The 17,072-nt window shown below is 34.1% G+C and overlaps 1 long non-coding RNA gene across 3 annotated transcripts in view; it reads right to left on the bottom strand.

The window, feature by feature from the left end:
* Positions 1-17,072, bottom strand: part of LOC108288679 — a 275,217-nt gene that overhangs the window by 74,409 nt on the left and 183,736 nt on the right. Inside the window, exon 5 of one of the 3 annotated variants that reach the window (XR_005196734.1) lies at positions 11,567-11,630. The exons of the other annotated variants lie outside the window; for them this stretch is intronic. This is a non-coding gene — a long non-coding RNA (uncharacterized LOC108288679). Of the gene's footprint in view, positions 1-11,566; positions 11,631-17,072 lie in introns of those variants that run through there. 3 annotated transcript variants of the gene reach the window in all.

Genomic DNA, 17,072 nt, shown 5'->3' with positions numbered 1-17,072 from the left:
CCATTTACATTTAGGGTTAATATTGCTCTGTGTGAATTTGATCCTGCCATTTTGATGCTAGTTGGATGTTTTGCCCATTAGTTGATGTATTTTCTTCATTGTGTCGATGGTTTTTATCATTTGGTACATTTTTGGAGTGGCTGGTCCTGGTTGTTCCATTCCTTGTGTAGTGCTTTTTTCAGGAGCTCTTGAAAGGCAGGCCTGGTGGTGATGAAATCTCTCAGCAATTGTTTGTTCCTAAAGGATTTTATTTCTCCTTTGCTTATGAAGCTTATCCAGCCAAAGCTGGATATGCAATTCTAGTTTGAAAGTTGTTTTCTTTAAGGATGTTGAATATTTCCCTCCACTCTCTTCTGGCTTGTAGGGTTTCTGCCGAGAGATCTGCTGTAAGTCTGATGGGCTTCCCTTTGTAAGTAACCCAACCTTTCTCTCTGGCTGCCATTAGCATTTTTTCCTTCATTTCAACCCTGGTGAATCTGATGATTATGTGCCTTGGGGTTGCTCTTCTTGAGGAATATCTTTGCGGTGGTCTCCGTATTTCATGGACTTGAATGTTGGCCTGCCTTGCTAGGTGGGGATGTTCTCCTGGATAATATCCTGAAGAATGTTTTCCAGCTTGGATTCATTCTCTCCAACACATTCAGGTACATCTATCAAACATAGATTAGGTCTTTTCACATAATCCTGTATTTCTTGTACGCCTTGTTCATTTTTTTTCACTCTTTTTTCTCTAATCTTGCCTTCTCATTTTATTTCATTGAGTTGATCTTCAATCTCTGATATCCTTTCTTCTGCTTGGTTGATTCGGCTATTGAAACTTGTGTATGCTTCGCGAAGTTCTTGTGCTATGTTTTTCAGCTCCATCAGGTCATTTATATTCTTCTCTAAGCTGTTTATTCTAGTTAACATTTCATCTAACCTTTTTTCAAGGTTCTTAGTGTCTTTGCATTGGGTTAGCACATGTATGACAGTTATTTGATACTAACTTAATTATGCCCCTCCCCGTAACCCCCAGTGTGATGATATTTAGACATAGGGCCTCTTGAAGGTAATTTCCAGAAGTCTAATGCTGTACTTCAGTATAATATGTAAAGTACATTTGTCTTGTTTACCTTTGACATCCCACTTTAGCTATCTGGGCTTCCCACAAGCATTTACTCTTTAGGCCCAACCCTATAGAATGGCATGGTTCCCAGTGTTTTATTAATCCAACCATGGCAAAGTAATCATTGACAGTTAGAGTTAAATATAGCACCAACTCCTCAAAACACCTGAAGTTGAAAAATTCATTCAAAGTTTAGACTAGAGGCTGTTTTTGCATGATAGATCTGCTAGACTTCCAAACACTGGGCCGGCTTTTATGATTAAATTACCTTCTTAAAAACAAACAAACAAAAACAAAACAAAACACACCAAGTCATGCAGGTGAGGCCCTCATGATGAGATTAGTATCTTTATAAAAAGAGAAAGAAATACCAAAGTTCTACCTCTACCATATGAGGACATAATGAGAACGTGGCTGTCTGCACTCCAAGAAGCAAGGCTTCACTGGATCCTGACCATGATACCATCTTTCCCTCAGATTTCCAGCCTCCAGATCTAAATTTCTATTTCTTAAGCCACCTAGCCTACGGTATTTTGTTAAGACTGCCTGAGGAGACTAATGTATTGTTTTTGTTAGTGTTTATGAAATATTGGGAGTAGGTTTTCAAACCATTGAAAGTAAGAGATCATAATCTTTCATCATTAAATACTTCAGCATGCATCCCCTAAGAAAAAAAAGATATTCTCTTAATCACACTGTAATTTCAAAATTCAGGAATTTTACCTTTGATATAATGTTATAATATGACAGAGTTCATATGCTAACTGTTTTAATAATGTCCTTTATAGAACGTTTTTTTTCTTTAGGATTATGCATTGAATTTAGTTGTATCTTTAGTATCCTTTAATCTTGAACAGTTCCTTAGACTTCCTTTGTCTTTTGTGGCATTGATATTTTTGAACAGATTTTCTTCAATCTGGGTTTGCTTATGGGTTTCTTTAGTAGTGATTCGATTTGAATTACATATTTTAAAGTAAATATTACATAAGTAATATTTTGTCCTCAGTGCATCAAATCACAAATCACCTAATAATAATTTTCCCCATTTTTGATGATATTAACTTTGATCACTTGTTTAAAGGGATATTGCCCAGATTTTGTTTAACTGCAGTAATTTTTTCCACGTGTAATTACTAACTATTCTGTGCAGAGAATCTGTGAGAGTATGTAAATATTTTGCTACTAATCAACGCTCATAAAATGATTTTGGCTTCCTTTGATGATTATTACCTAAATTAATTATTACTATGATGATTTTAGAATGGCACTTTTCTAACTATGCCATTCCTTCTACATTTATGTGTTTACATTCTTGAAAAGAGGAGTGCTCTCCTTATTTATTTTGGAGCTCAAATTGTAGGATTACTTTAGACTGAGAAGAAGAGACTTATGTAAGAAGATGATAATTCCACTGTGAATTGAAGGACGAAAATAATCCAAGAAAGGGCATTCTGGAATATAAAGCTGAGAATGTGAACATTCTTTTTGGCCCAAATTTTGCAACAGAGCTCTAATTAAACCATCTGTAAATTAAACACTTCAGAAAGAAGCTGTAGACACCAAAAAGCTTTCTTTAAATAGCTGATCGATTGAAAGAAAATTAATTTTTCTGTGTCCATAATCTGCATTCATTTTTTCCAGGACAATTCCAAGTTATATTTCTTTTCCTGGACTCATAATTAATAGAAGCCCCTTTTTGTCCACAAAGTGTCAGTCTAATGATAAACACCATGATTACCCTCAATTATAGGCTCTAAACAATAAACAAGTTATGGTAAGTCAGCACAGGAAGGAGAAGATTTTAACACATGCGTCCATACAAAACCACATTTGACTAAGTGTATTTATTTTTCAAATTCTGAAAATTGAATAATTCTCTTCCTTCCTTAGTTGCTTATTGCATTTTTTGCTAACTGAAAAAATAAAGAAGTATGTATTAACCCAACTGTTATTTTTATTGTTACATATTATATCCATCTTATCTTGGTGAATAAATTATGGCTACTGTACTATATACAAGATTCATTTATGTGTGTGAATTCTCTAATAGCTACAAATATGGTTATGACTATTCACAGCAAAAGAAAACAAACCAACAAAATCTCTACATTGAAAAAAAAATGAGAGAAATAGTCTGAAATCATCTAGTATAAAAGAATGGCCTATGAGTCATGTTGAAATGTTTCTCTTTAGAATGGAGTCCTGAGTTTTAGCCCAGCATAATGTAAAAATACTAGACAGCTATACAGGTTGCTTTACAGGGCATTCTAAATGTCATGGAACAATTGTGATTTAATCCTTTATTACTGATCTTCATTATGGTCAGTATAAGGAATGGCTATATGAATATGGCTGTATGAATGATTTTCCTACATGTGTAACAATATGATTAAGCATACTTCATATGATGACATCTCTCTTAGACATTAGACTCAGCGTATCTCTTAGACATCATAATCAGCAAAAATGTTGGCCCTTGTAGTGAGTTGGCATGCTTACTTTTAATATCTAATGAGATTATTATGATTTTATGCCACTTCTCTTTTAATTTCACTACTACAAAATTCAGAGGATTTTGTGTATTTCTTTTTCAAGTTCTGAAAACTGAATAATTCTCTTCCTTTGTTAGTTGCTTTTTGCTTTTCCAGGCCAGCATTTTTGAGTATGGCTCTCTTCCTTCTTCTGTCTACTTCATACCTTCTTCACTTTATGTCTCTGGATATTGTTGTACATCCTTCCTTTAAATAGTCAGGTATATGAATGATAGTCCAAAAAGTTATTCTAATACAACCTTTTAGATGAACTAATTATAACTAAGATGGGAATACATTTAGAATGTTGCTATTAAATAGGCTATATATATATATAAATTAAAAACTACTGGACATTTTCAATATACAGGTAAGCATAAATAAACATTTGGATAATATCAAATTATCAAATTTTGAGTTAATATTTTATTTCAAAATTGGCATATAACTGAGACAGGAAACATCACAGAAATACTTCACAGTACCTAGAAATTGATATATAGAAATAAAATACTTCATAGTACTTAGAAATCTATATATAGAAATAAAAGACTTCATAGTACTTAGAAATCAACATATATAAATAAAATACTTCATAGCACTTAGAAATTGAGATATATATATATATATATATATATATATATATATATAAATGCATGATGGTTTGAAATCCAATAAAAAGTTGAAAGTGCAAACGAGCAGAAACTTTTTCAACAAGAAACACTCTTGAAGAGTTTACCATTATGTTATCTAATGCCACCTCAAGGAAACAGTTGTTTTGTCTATTTAGGACACTTAAAGTGTGCATAAAGACTTAGGGACCTGTGCCAGAGGTTAGTAAACAAAATAATTTCATGTAAATGAAGCACTATGAGGTAGCTACTGTGAGAAAATTGCAAAGGATAGAAGTAGTCGCTGTTGGTAACCTTTACCTAATTGAATGACGCTGAGTGGAGGGTCACTCAGCAAGCATGTCCCTGGACTTTAAGTCACTTTTGCAAGGATCACAAAAGGCAGAACCAAATCAGACAATTTGAGCAGGGAGAGAATCATGCAAAAACATTCTTATTTAGGACAATCAGTTCAAAGAAGTAGCTTAAGGCTATGCAAATAAGGAAGGGAAAGCAAAAGCAACAGTCAGGATTCCTTGAAGCCACCTCACTGCAATGAGCCTGATCATAAGTCTTCAGTCTCAAACATTTTCCTTAGCCTGGATAAGGAAAACTAAAGAGCTAGCTTAAATAGAATCTATTAATATATGGAGTTTAGTCAAAATAATAGGATTTAGTCCGTATTTTTTAAGAATCTTATTGCAGAAGAGCAGTTCCCAAATTTTGCTGCACTTTGGAATCACCTAGTATACTTTAAAAAGATGCTAACACCTCCCTTCTACCCCAGATGTTCTGATTTAATTGGTATTGGATGGACTGGGCATTGGGATATGTAAAAAGCTCCACAGATGTTCTTAAGGTGTGGAAGAGTTTGGGAAGTACCATTTTTGGTTAGCATAAAAACACTCACCTGCATTATTTTTGGCAATTAGCCTGCCCTCTCAGTGTTTTGCAGCTTTTTCTTTGGTATTTTACGGGCTCATCCATACTTTTACTTAGGAAGAAACCCTGAGTTCCCCATCATGGTGCCATACTTATTATAACAGCAAAGCTTCCTTTATCTAACTTAAACTTTTGTCTTCAATTTCTTAAGGACAGAAGTATCAGTTGAAAGAAAAGCTTTGTTACTGTTCAGTAATAAACTTGGAAGACATACCTGAAAGAAAAGAATCAACTCCACAACAATGAACAAAGATTCTGAGATGTACAAATATAGAAGAATAAGAGTGTAAAGGAAGAATAACCCCCATATGTTCTTAGCTGGAACACCTTCTCTAACAAAAAACAGAATAATAAGAATAATAAAAACAAACAAGTTTTATGAATATGTGTATTTCATACATACATGGGAGACACCCAGGGAATGAATAGTTCTGAAAGAGGTAGCTTGAAAATCCAGCTTATACAGCATCCTCCATAAAGAAGAGTAAATTTTTAGAGAAGTGACAATACAAAGGAACAGAACTTTGAACCTCTGTAGGGCAGCATCATGGGGGAAGTCAAATAATGACAGATAAAGGCTAGTTAGTAAAACTTGTTAATATAAACTCCTCTGGTACCATCTCCAGGCCAGTAAAGGTCCTAAATCATCCCCACTGGTTAACTGTTTTTCTCCCTGGTAAAAGTGGGACTAAGATACATTTTATCTTTATAAATTGATGTCCTGTTTTAAGGTAAATAGAGAGAAAGCAGATAACTTTCTTGCGTCTGCTGTTTCTTTTCTTCAGCTCCACAATCCTTTTTATTTTAAGGCAGTGTTTTTGGGTCTTCTAGAAACACTTGTAAAAAAAATAGTTAAGCAGTCCTATGCACCAATAGTAGAAAATAGACAGCCAAATCGTGAGTAAACTCCCATTCACAATTGCTACAAAGAGAATAAAATACCTAGGGATACAACTTACAAGGGATGTGAAGGACCTCTTCAAGGAGAATTACAAACCACTGCTCAAGGAAATAAGAGAGGACACAAAAGAATGGAAAAACATTCCATGCTCATGGATAGAAGAATCAATATGAAAATGACTACACTGCTCAAAGTAATTTATATATTCAGTGCTATCCCCATCAAGCTACCATTGACTTTCTTCACATAATTAGAAAAAATCTATTTTAAACTTCATATGGAACCAAAAAGGAGCCCACATAGCCAACACAATCCTAAGCAAAAAGAACAAAGCTGGAGGCATCACACTAACCAACTTCAAACTATACTACAAGGCTACAGTAACGAAAACAGCATGGTACTGGTACCAAAACAGATATATAGACCAATGGAACAGAACAGAGGCCTCAGAAATAACACCACACAACTACAATCATATGATCTTTGACAAACCTGACAAAAACAAGCAACGTAGAAAGGATTCCCTATTTAATAAGTGGTGTTGAGAAAGCTGGCTACCCATATGCAGAAAACTGAAACTTGCACCTCTTCTTTACATCTTATACAAAAATTAATTCCAGATGGATTAAATACTTAAACATAAGACCTAAAACCATAAAAACCCTAGACGAAAACCTAGGCAGTGGCATTCAGTACATAGGCATGGGCAACGACTTCATGACTAAAACACTAAGAGCAATGGAAACAAAAGCCAAAACTGACAAATGGGATCTAATTAAACTAAAGAGCTTCTGCACAGCAAAAGAAACTATCATCAGAGTAAACAGGCAACCTACAGAATGGGACAAAATTTTTTTTACAATCTATCCATTTGACCTTGGGCTAATATCCAGAATCTACAAAGAACTTAAACAAATTTACAAGAAAAAACAAACAACCTCATCAAAAGTGGGCAAAGGATATGAACAGACACTTCTTAAAGGATATGAACAGACACTTCTGTGTGTCTTCTCAAAAGAAGACATTTATGCAGCCAACAAACATGTAAAAAGAAGCTCATCATCATTAGTCATTAAAGAAACGCAAATCAAAACCACAATGAGACACCTTCTCATTAGAATGAATAATTACAACATCTCATTACAATAAATAATCTATTCATTCTAATGAGATGATTTAATAATCAACAATTAGAATGGCTATCATTAAAAAGTCAGGAAACAACAGATGCTGGAGAGGATGTGGAGAAATAGGAATGCTTTCACACTGTTGGTAGAAGTGTAAATTAGTTCAACCATTGTGGAAGACAGATCCTCAAGGATCTAGTACCAGAAACACCATTTGACCCAGCAATCCCATTACTGGGTATATACCCAAAGGATTATACATCATTCTACTATAAAGACACATGCACATGTATGTTTATTGCAGCACTGTTCACAATAGAAAAGACTTGAAACCAACCAAAAGGCCCTCAGCGATAGACTGGATAAAGAAGATGTGGCATATATACACCATGGAATACTATGCACCCATAAAAAGGATGAGTTCATGTCCTTTGCAGGGACATGGATGAAGCTGGAAACCATCATTCTCAGCAAACCAACACAGGAACAGGAAACCACACACTGCATGTTCTCACTCATAAGTGAGAGCTGAGCAATGAGAACACATGAATACAGGGAAGAGAACATCACACAATGGGGCCTGTTGGGGGGTGGGAGGTTAGGGGAGGGATAGCTTTAGCAGAAATAACTAATGTAGATGACGGGTTGATGGGTGCAGCAAACCACCATGGCACGTGTATACTTATAGAACAAACCTCCACCTTCTGCACATGTATCCCAGAATATAAAGTATAATAAATAATAATAATATTTAAATAAATTTTCAGAATGTTATCTATATTAAAAATGGATTATCTTCATGAACCCAAGATACAAATACTCTTAAAGAAAAATAAAAAAACCTTTAGGTTTGAAATCATATGTAAGCACTCAAGTGTCATAACACATCAACATATTTCTAAGTTTGCTGTCAAAAAAAATCTGAAAAACATTGATTGAGCAAAGTTGCACAGGTTCGTTTTCAGTAACAACTTCTTAGAGGAACTGTGATGTTCCTAATTTTTCTCATTCTTAAGCAAGATATTCGTTTATAACAAACTCTCCAAAGGAAATATGTATAGCAAAGAACAAAAGCAAAGTGTATTTTCATGGCAAACTACTGAGCTGTTTAATAACTTAGCATGTTCCTCAATGTGGTTCTAGTATCTCCTGCAAAATTTTTTTAAACTTGATGGAATCCATATCTTTGCCAGTCAGGTATATCAAACATCATTACAAGATTATATCTATTTGGGGTCCACTCTCTTGTCACTTAACTTCCCCTGTGCCCAGACATTCTTTCACTCACCTCACCTGAGCTCTTACACCCACCTTCAGCATGGCTACACAGAACCTCTTCAATTGTCTTAGCCTCTCAACATCACTGCACACCATGTAACTTTCTCCTTACTGTTAAGGTCAAGAGCCTGCACAATGAACTCACTCAGTTTCTCTCCATCTAATTTTATCTTGTATCAGAGTAACTCCTCTCAAGGATATTGCCTCGACCCCCTTTTTATAATACATTTCCTATGCTTTTTTCTCTGTCCTGATATAGCCATTTTACATTTTTTCTTTTCAAAATATGTAGTCCCTCCTTCTCTACTTAAATTTACTGACACTGTGCTATGTCTAGCCTGTCCTAAAACACTAGCTTTAAGAACTTTCATAATGCTATTACATAACTTATGTTCCCATTTATTTCAGTGGCAATTTTCCCACTCTCTCTATTCACCACCATAATCATTATTTTGATACTTATAGTGAAAATTCTGTCCTTATTTCTCCCAGTTTTTTTTTTACCATCTTATAACCATGTTCACGCTGGGTTTTGTGACACAAACAATCCGAGGCTTCTCTCCACTCTAACTCCTCTTCCTCTGTATAGAACTGGCTCCATTTTCTCCCTAAACAAAAACATTCTTAAGCACTTATTTGTCCCCCTTTCACAGAGTCTCCCATTTCCTTTAGTCTTCCATTAACTTCTAAAGAATTGACTATTACTTCTTTTAAAAAAATTTTATGGGTATATAATAGCTCTACATATTTGTAAGGTAATGTGATATTTTGATACAAGTATATAATGTGTAACAATCAAAATGAGTAGTTGAGGTACCTACCACTCAAACATTTATCATCACTTTATGCTGGGAACATTTCAAATCTGCTCTTTTACTTATTTTAAAATATACAATAAATTATTGTTAACTATAGTTGCTGTATTGTGCTGCTGAAAACTAGATCTTATTCCTTCTATCCGTATTGTATTTAATAACCAACCCCTCTTTATCCATTCCCCCATCTTATGGCTTTTTCTAGCCTCTGCTAACAAGCATTTTATTCACTAACTCTATGAAATTCATTTTTTTGGCTTCTCTATATAAGTGAGAATATGCTATGTTTGTTGTTCTGTCCCTGACTTATTTCATTTAACATAAGGTCCTCCAGTTTCATCCATGTTGTTACAAATAACAGGATTTCATTTTTTTGCAGCTGAATAACATTCCATTGTGTGTATGTACCACATTTTCTTTACCCATCCATCTGTTGATGGACACAGGCTGATTTCATATCTTGGCTAGTGTGAATAGTACTGGAGTAAACATGAGAGTGAAAATATCTTTTCAATATACTCATTTCCTTTCTTTTACGTATATACCCAGCAGTGGGATTGCTGGATAATATGGTGGACCATATGACTATTAATTCTTTAAAAATGATTTTCAGATCTGAATCATTAATACCTTCCTAGCATTCTATTTGTTTTTCTAACTATGCTGTGTACTTCTGTGCTGTTGGTATTATAAATCTGATATCTTTCCTCTTCAGTCCACCCTCTCTTTCTGATTTTAATGTTTCTGATAATGGGAAAATTCTCTACTTAAAATCAGATGTGAAAAAATAAAGTCTTTTAATTTTTTTTTTTCTTCTTGTCTCCATTACAATATCCTATTGGTTACTAAGTCTTAACAATTCTACCTCTGTTAGATACTTTCATAAATATCCTCATTTCTTGTCACATTGACACAACTTTAGGCCCTTATTCTCTCTTTTACAAATTATGCAGTTATCCAGTGAGCTTATGTTACCTTCGGTCTATCCTCTTTTTCTTTTCCTTCCTTCCTTCCCTCCTTCCCTCCTTCCTTCCTTCCTTCCTTCCTTCCCTCCCTACCTCCCTCCCTCCTGTCTCTCTCTCTCTTCCTCTCTTCCTTCCTTCCTTCCTTTCCTCCTTTCCTCCTTTCTTTCTTTTCTTTTCTTTCACAGAATCTTGCTCTGTCGCCCAGGCTGGAGTGCTATGACATGATCTCTAGGCTCACTGCAAACTTCACCTCCCATATCCAAGTGATGTTCCTACCTCAGCCCCATGAGTAGCTGTAGCTGAGATTATAAGATATGTGCCACTACACCTGGCTAATTTATTGTATTTTTGGTAGAGACAGGACTTTGCTATGTTGATCAGGCTGGCCTTGAACTCCTGACCTCAAATGATCCACCTTCCTTGGTGTCCCAAAGTACTGGGATTACAGACTAGCCTATATATTTCTTTAAGACCAATTTTTAAAAACAATATTTTGTCCTGTTACTCTACTGCTTAAAAACCTCCCTAACCCCCACATATCCTAGTGAGTAATGGGTAAAGAACTTCTACAAAGTGACTTAAATCTACCTTCCCATCCTAATCATATATAATTTGTACTTAATCTGAATTAATTGTTTTTATACTATAAATTATAGTTTTTTTTTTCTAATGTTGCTTAAAGTATACTACTTACTCTACCTGCAGTAGTACTTCCTCTTTCTTTCTCTGCAAGTTAGGATACAGATTAAAGTACCTTATCAAAGAATTACATTCTAATTCTTTCATTCAACTAGGCCTGGAGACTTGAAAGTTTATAGCCTATTCACCCCATTGGAATTCACTTTATTTTTTTTAATTTCTATAACAAATTATTTCTTATTTACGGTGCTTACTTCATAAAGAAATTTATTACTGTTGTTTGTATATGAGTCAGAGAATTACTCATCAAATGGCTTTTGCAATATTATTTAAGCAGTAGCTTTACAAGAAATGTTTGTTAAACGATTAATTTATCAGATAAATTCTCAAATTTTTTTTTTTAGCATTTTGGCAAAGCCATTTTTAGTTTGACTCTCAAGTATGTAGATATGTTATTCTTAAATAACTAAAAAAATTCAAATTATTTCTGGCTTTCTAAATTTTTCCCTGATATGCTGTGAATTGTACTAAAATTTTCATTTATTAATGCAGATGTGTTAAATATAAAATTTTCTCATCAACAAGCAAATGTACATCTGATCTACATATTTCAATTGCTAATCTATAGTGTCCTTCAAGGTCTTGTTAGAAAATGTCACTTTCCTGATTTCTCAACACTGCAAAATCATTTACCAAGTTGTTAATAGGTCTAAGGACTGAAAAGAGAAAAGCAGTCAATTATTAACAAGTCTTCTATTTTTTAATGGTCAGGGTTGACAGGACATAGTATTCTTTTAAATTCTCCTATCTAGAGCCATTATTTTCTCACAAGAAACATCCCCTCATGATCCATTAAGGTGGTTTAAAAAATGGGATTGAAAACAGGATCTCAAAGGGATATTTGCACACCCGTGTTCGTGGCAGCATTACTTATGACAGCCAAGAGGGGGCAACAACCTAAATGTCCCTCAACAGATGAATAAATAAAATATGCTATCTTCATACAATGGCATGTTATTCAATCTTAAAAAATAATCTTGTTATATGCTACAACCTGGATGACCGTCGAGAACATTATGCTAAGTGGAATAAGCCAGTCACAGTGGATAAACATTGTATGATTCTGCATACATAAGGTACCTAAAGTAGTCAAGTGTTTAGAAGTAGAAAGTATCATGGTGGTTGGCAGGCCTAGGGAGAGGCAGAAATGAGGAGAGATGTGCAGTACAGCATGGCATATAGAGCTAACGATATTGTACTATGTGCTTAAAATTTGTTGAGAGTCAATCCCGTGTTATGTGTGTTTTACCACAATAAAAAAAAATACTTCTGACTAGACTATTACTGCTTGAAAGGAAAGGATGTTTTCTGATTTACCTAGTTTTAAACTTTTTAAAATTCAGGCAGAGTATAGGGGTCATTGGCTTCCCTAGCCCCAAGGGGAGCTTGCATAAGACAAGTTCAAGCTGGAAGTGTGTGTTGGGGAGAAAAATAAAAGCTAGGGAAAAAGAGGAGGTTAGGTAGAGAGCTGAGAGAAATAAATGGAAAGAAGAGGAGAGGCTCTTAGAGATTTTCCAAGAGGATGTAACATAGCGTATTTTAAGGCCCTTGGTAGAAAACCTTCCCAATAATACTGTAGTATAATATTGCTGACCAACCAGCTAGAAATGTTTTATCCTCATTATCTTTTGTTCATTCAACTATTATTCCAATAATTTATACTAAAATGAATCAGGTAAATTCCTAACCTCACATAGACTATAATCCAGAGAAGTCAACAAAGTAAAGTAAGAATATAATAAAAGCATTTTTAATGTTATTTTTAAAATTAAGTATAATTTCAGAGGTAAAAATAATCATTTGTCTCTGATGTAATTGGACAATGCCATTAAAACACGCATCTAGAAATTATGTCTTGAATATAGGCAAAATTTCCCTCGGTAAAGATTAGGAGCAGAGGATACTAATTACAGGAAAATAAAATAGGTGGGGCAGGGTGAAGAAACTTAGTAATGGTTGTGGGAGTTCCGTCATAATAGTGTTCCCAATGAGAGTAAGTAAAACTTAAGACAGTTGGATAAAATTGTGAATAACTTTAAATGTTAGGTCAGAGATTTTGACCAAATTTGGTTTTTATAATTATTTTTCTTAAGGAATCAATATGAATAGAGCTGTTCTCTAGGAGAATTATTCTTAGTGAATGTAACAATAGTTTGGAAGGAAAAAAGCTGAGGTTACAGTTACAATCTGGCTAAAACCATATCCAATTGTGCATTTGTTCATTAATTTAGTCAACATATATGGTCTTTAAATTTTATTCTTTTAAAATTTTGTAAAATAAATGCATAATTGATATACAGAATTTCAGGGCACATGGGGTAAAGTAATATATTCATAGGATTTGTAAAGATCAAATCAGTGTACTTGGGATATCCATCACCTCAAATGTTTATCTCTTCTTTATTATGCTAAACCACTCCAGTTCTCCTCTTCTAGCTATTTTGAAATATACAATAGATTATTGTAAACTATAGTCATTCTACTGATCTATCTAACTTTATGTCTTATTTCTTCTATCAAACCATATATTTGTACACATTAATCAATTTCTTTTCATTCCCTTTTCCTCCCTATTCTTTCCAATCTCTAGCAATCACCAATCTACTCTTTATCTTCCTGAGAGCCTCTTTGTAAGAACATGTGATATTTGTCTTTCTGTGCTTGGCTTATTTCATAAGGACTTCCAGTTCCATCCATGTTGCTGCAAAGACAGGATTTTATTCTCTTTTTATGGCTGAATGATATTCCATAGTGGAATAGCATGGCCATAAAAATATGCTATACATAGATAGATAGATACTACATTTTTACATCTATTAATGTGTTGATGGACATTTAGGTTGATTCCATATTATAGCTATTGTGAATAGTGTTGCAACAAACATGAGAGACAAATGTCTTTTTAATATACTGATTTCCTTTCTTTTAGATATACATCCAATGGTGGAGTTGCTGGATCGTATGGTAGTTCCATTTTTAGTTTTTTTGAAGAACCTTCCTATGGTTCTCCATAGTGACTGTACTGATTTACATTCACATCAACAGTGCCCAAGGGTTCCTCTTTTTCTACATCCTGGCCAGCATCTGCTATGCCTTTTATTTTTATAAAAGTCATTTTGACTGGGGTGACATGACATCTCATTGTACTTTTGATTTGCAATTCCCTGATGATTAGTGATGTTGAACATTTTTCATATATCTGTTTGCTATTTGTATGTCTTCTTTTGAGAAATGTATTATTTTGCCTATTTTTAATCTTTTTTTTTTGCTGTCAAGTTGCTTGAGCTCCTTCTATATTCTGGTTATTAATTCCTTGTCAGGTGGGCAGTTTGAAAATATTTTCTCCTATTATATGGGTTGTCTCTTCACTTCATTGATTATTTTGTTGCTGTGAAGATAGCAGAACACCAGAAGCTTTTGGCTCAGTGTTATCCAACTTGTTCATTTTTAATTTGGTTGCCTGTGCTTTTGAGGTCTTATACACACAAAATCTTTGCCCAGACCAATGTCCTGGATAATTTCTCCAGTTTTTTCCTAGTAGGTTCATATTTTAAGCTCTTAGATGTAAGGCTTTAATCCATTTTGATTTGATTTTTGTGTATGGTAAGAGATAGAGATCTTGTGCCCTTCTTCTGCATAAGAATATCTAGTTTTTCCAGCACAATTTATTGAGGAGATAGTTTCTTTTTCCATCATTGTTCTTGACTCTTTTGTCAAAGATGAGTTTGCTGTACATGTGTGAATTTATGTCTGAGTTCTCTATTCTTCTTCATTGGTCTATATGTTGTTTTTACACTAGTACCACATAGNCAGTTTTTTCCTAGTAGGTTCATATTTTAAGCTCTTAGATGTAAGGCTTTAATCCATTTTGATTTGATTTTTGTGTATGGTAAGAGATAGAGATCAGATCTTGTGCCCTTCTTCTGCATAAGCTAGTTTTCTCAGCACCATTTATTGAAGAGGCTGTCCTTTTTTCCATCATATGTTCTTGACATTTTGCCAAAGATGAGTTTGCTGTACATGTGTGAATTTATGTCTGAGTTCTCTATTCTTCTTCATTGGTCTATATGTTGTTTTTACACTAGTACCACATAGGTTTGGTTACCATAGGTTTGTAGTAAATTTGGAAGTCAGGGAGTATGGTGTCACCAGCTTTGTTCTTTTTCCTCCAGATTTCTTTGGTTATTTGGGGTCTTTTGTGGTTCCATATAAATTTCAGGATTGTTTTTCCTATTTCTGTGAAGAATGTCATTGGTATTTTGATAAGGGTTACATCAAATCCATAGATTGCTTTGGGTAGTATTGTCATTTTCACAACAGTAATTCTTCCAAGCCATAAGCATGAAATACTTTCTATTTGTTTGTGTTCTCTTCAACTTCTTTTCACCAGTGTTTTATAGTTTTCCTTATACAAATCTCACTTCCTTGGTAAAACAGATTTCTAGATATTTCATATTCTTTAAATGGTATTGCTTACTTGGTTTCTTTTAAAGAAGATTTCTGTTGGCAAATAGAAAGGCTACAAATTTTTGTATGTTGATGTTAGTATCCTGAAACTTTGCTGAATTTATCTGGTCTAACAGTTTTTGTGTGGAGTCTTCAGATTTTTATAAGATCATGTCATCTTCCGTCAAGGTTAATTTGATTTCTTCCTTTCCAATTTAGGTGCCTTTCATTTATTTCTCTTGCCTAATTGCTGTGGCTAGGACTTCCAGTACTATATTGAGCAGAAGTGGTGAAAAATTGGCATGCTTGTCTTGTTCTAGATATAAAAGAAAAGGCCTTCCATTTTTTTTCTCAGTCAGTGCAATGTTAGCTGTCGGTTTCTCATATATGACCTTATTATATTGAAGTATGTTCTCTCTATACCTATTCTGATGAAGGTTTTTTTTAATCACAAAATGATGTTGAATTTTAATTATTTTACTTTAAGTTCTAGGATACATGTACAGAAAGTGCAGGTTTGTTACATAAGTATGCATGTGCCATGGTGGTTTTCTGCACCTTTCGACCCGTCCTCTGAGTTCCTTCCCCTCATTCCCCTCCCTGTGACCATGTGTTCTCATCATTCAGGGATGTTGAATTTTACTGAATGCTTTTTCTGCATCAATTGAAATAATCATATATTTTTTTATTTTGGTTCTGTTAATGTGATGTATTGCATTTATTGATTTGTAAATATTGAACCATCCTTGCATCCCTGTGATGAGTCTTTCCTGATGATGGTGAATAACCTTTTTAAGATGTTGTTGAGTTCATTTTGCTAGTATTTTTGTTGAGAATTTTAAAATCTATGTTCATCAGTTATATTGACCTATGGTTTTCCTTTTTTCTTTCTGTTCTTGTCTGATTTTGGTATCAGGCTAATGTTGGTCTTGTAGAAGGAGCTTAGAAATGTTCCCTCCTCTTCATATCCTTGAAAATTTTGAGTAGAATTGATATCAGTTCTTCATTAAATGTTTGATAGAATTCAGTAGTAAAGCCATTCAGTGCCAGGCTTTCTTTGACGGGAGATGTTTTATTACAACTTTGAACTCATTGTTACTGATTTATTGAGGTTTTATATTTCTTCATGGTTCAGTCTTGGTAGGTTATATGTGTCCAAAATTTTGTCCATCTCTTCTAGGCTTTCCAGCTGTTGGCATATAGTTGTTTATAATAGTCTCTAATGATTCCCTGCATTTCTGTGATCTCAGTTGCTATGTCTTTTTATTTGTGATGTCTTATATTTGGATCTTCTCTCTTTTCTCAGTCTAGTCAAAGGCTTGTTGATTCTTTTTTATCTTTTCAAAAAAAACAGTTTTTCATTTGGTCAATCTTCTGTATTTGTTTCAATTTTGTTTATTTCTGCTCTGATTTTTATTATTTCCTTCTACTAATTTTGGTTTGGTTTGCTCTTGGTTTTCTGATTTCTTGAGGTACACCATTGTTTACCTGAGCTCTTTCTACATTTTTGGTATAAGCATTTATTGCTATAAACTTCCCTCTTAGTACTTCTTTTGTTGTATTGCCCTGGCCTTGGTTGGATTCCTTAGTGACTACAACATTCTACAACATTTTTATTAAATCTATAAAGTGAATGAAAATTATCTTCTCAT

Source organism: Cebus imitator, unplaced genomic scaffold (assembly GCF_001604975.1).
Source record: "Cebus imitator isolate Cc_AM_T3 unplaced genomic scaffold, Cebus_imitator-1.0 Scaffold381, whole genome shotgun sequence".
NCBI classification, from domain to species: domain Eukaryota; kingdom Metazoa; phylum Chordata; class Mammalia; order Primates; family Cebidae; genus Cebus; species Cebus imitator.
The sequence above is the reverse complement of the archived record's forward strand: the minus strand, read 5'-3'. Positions and strand labels throughout refer to the sequence as shown.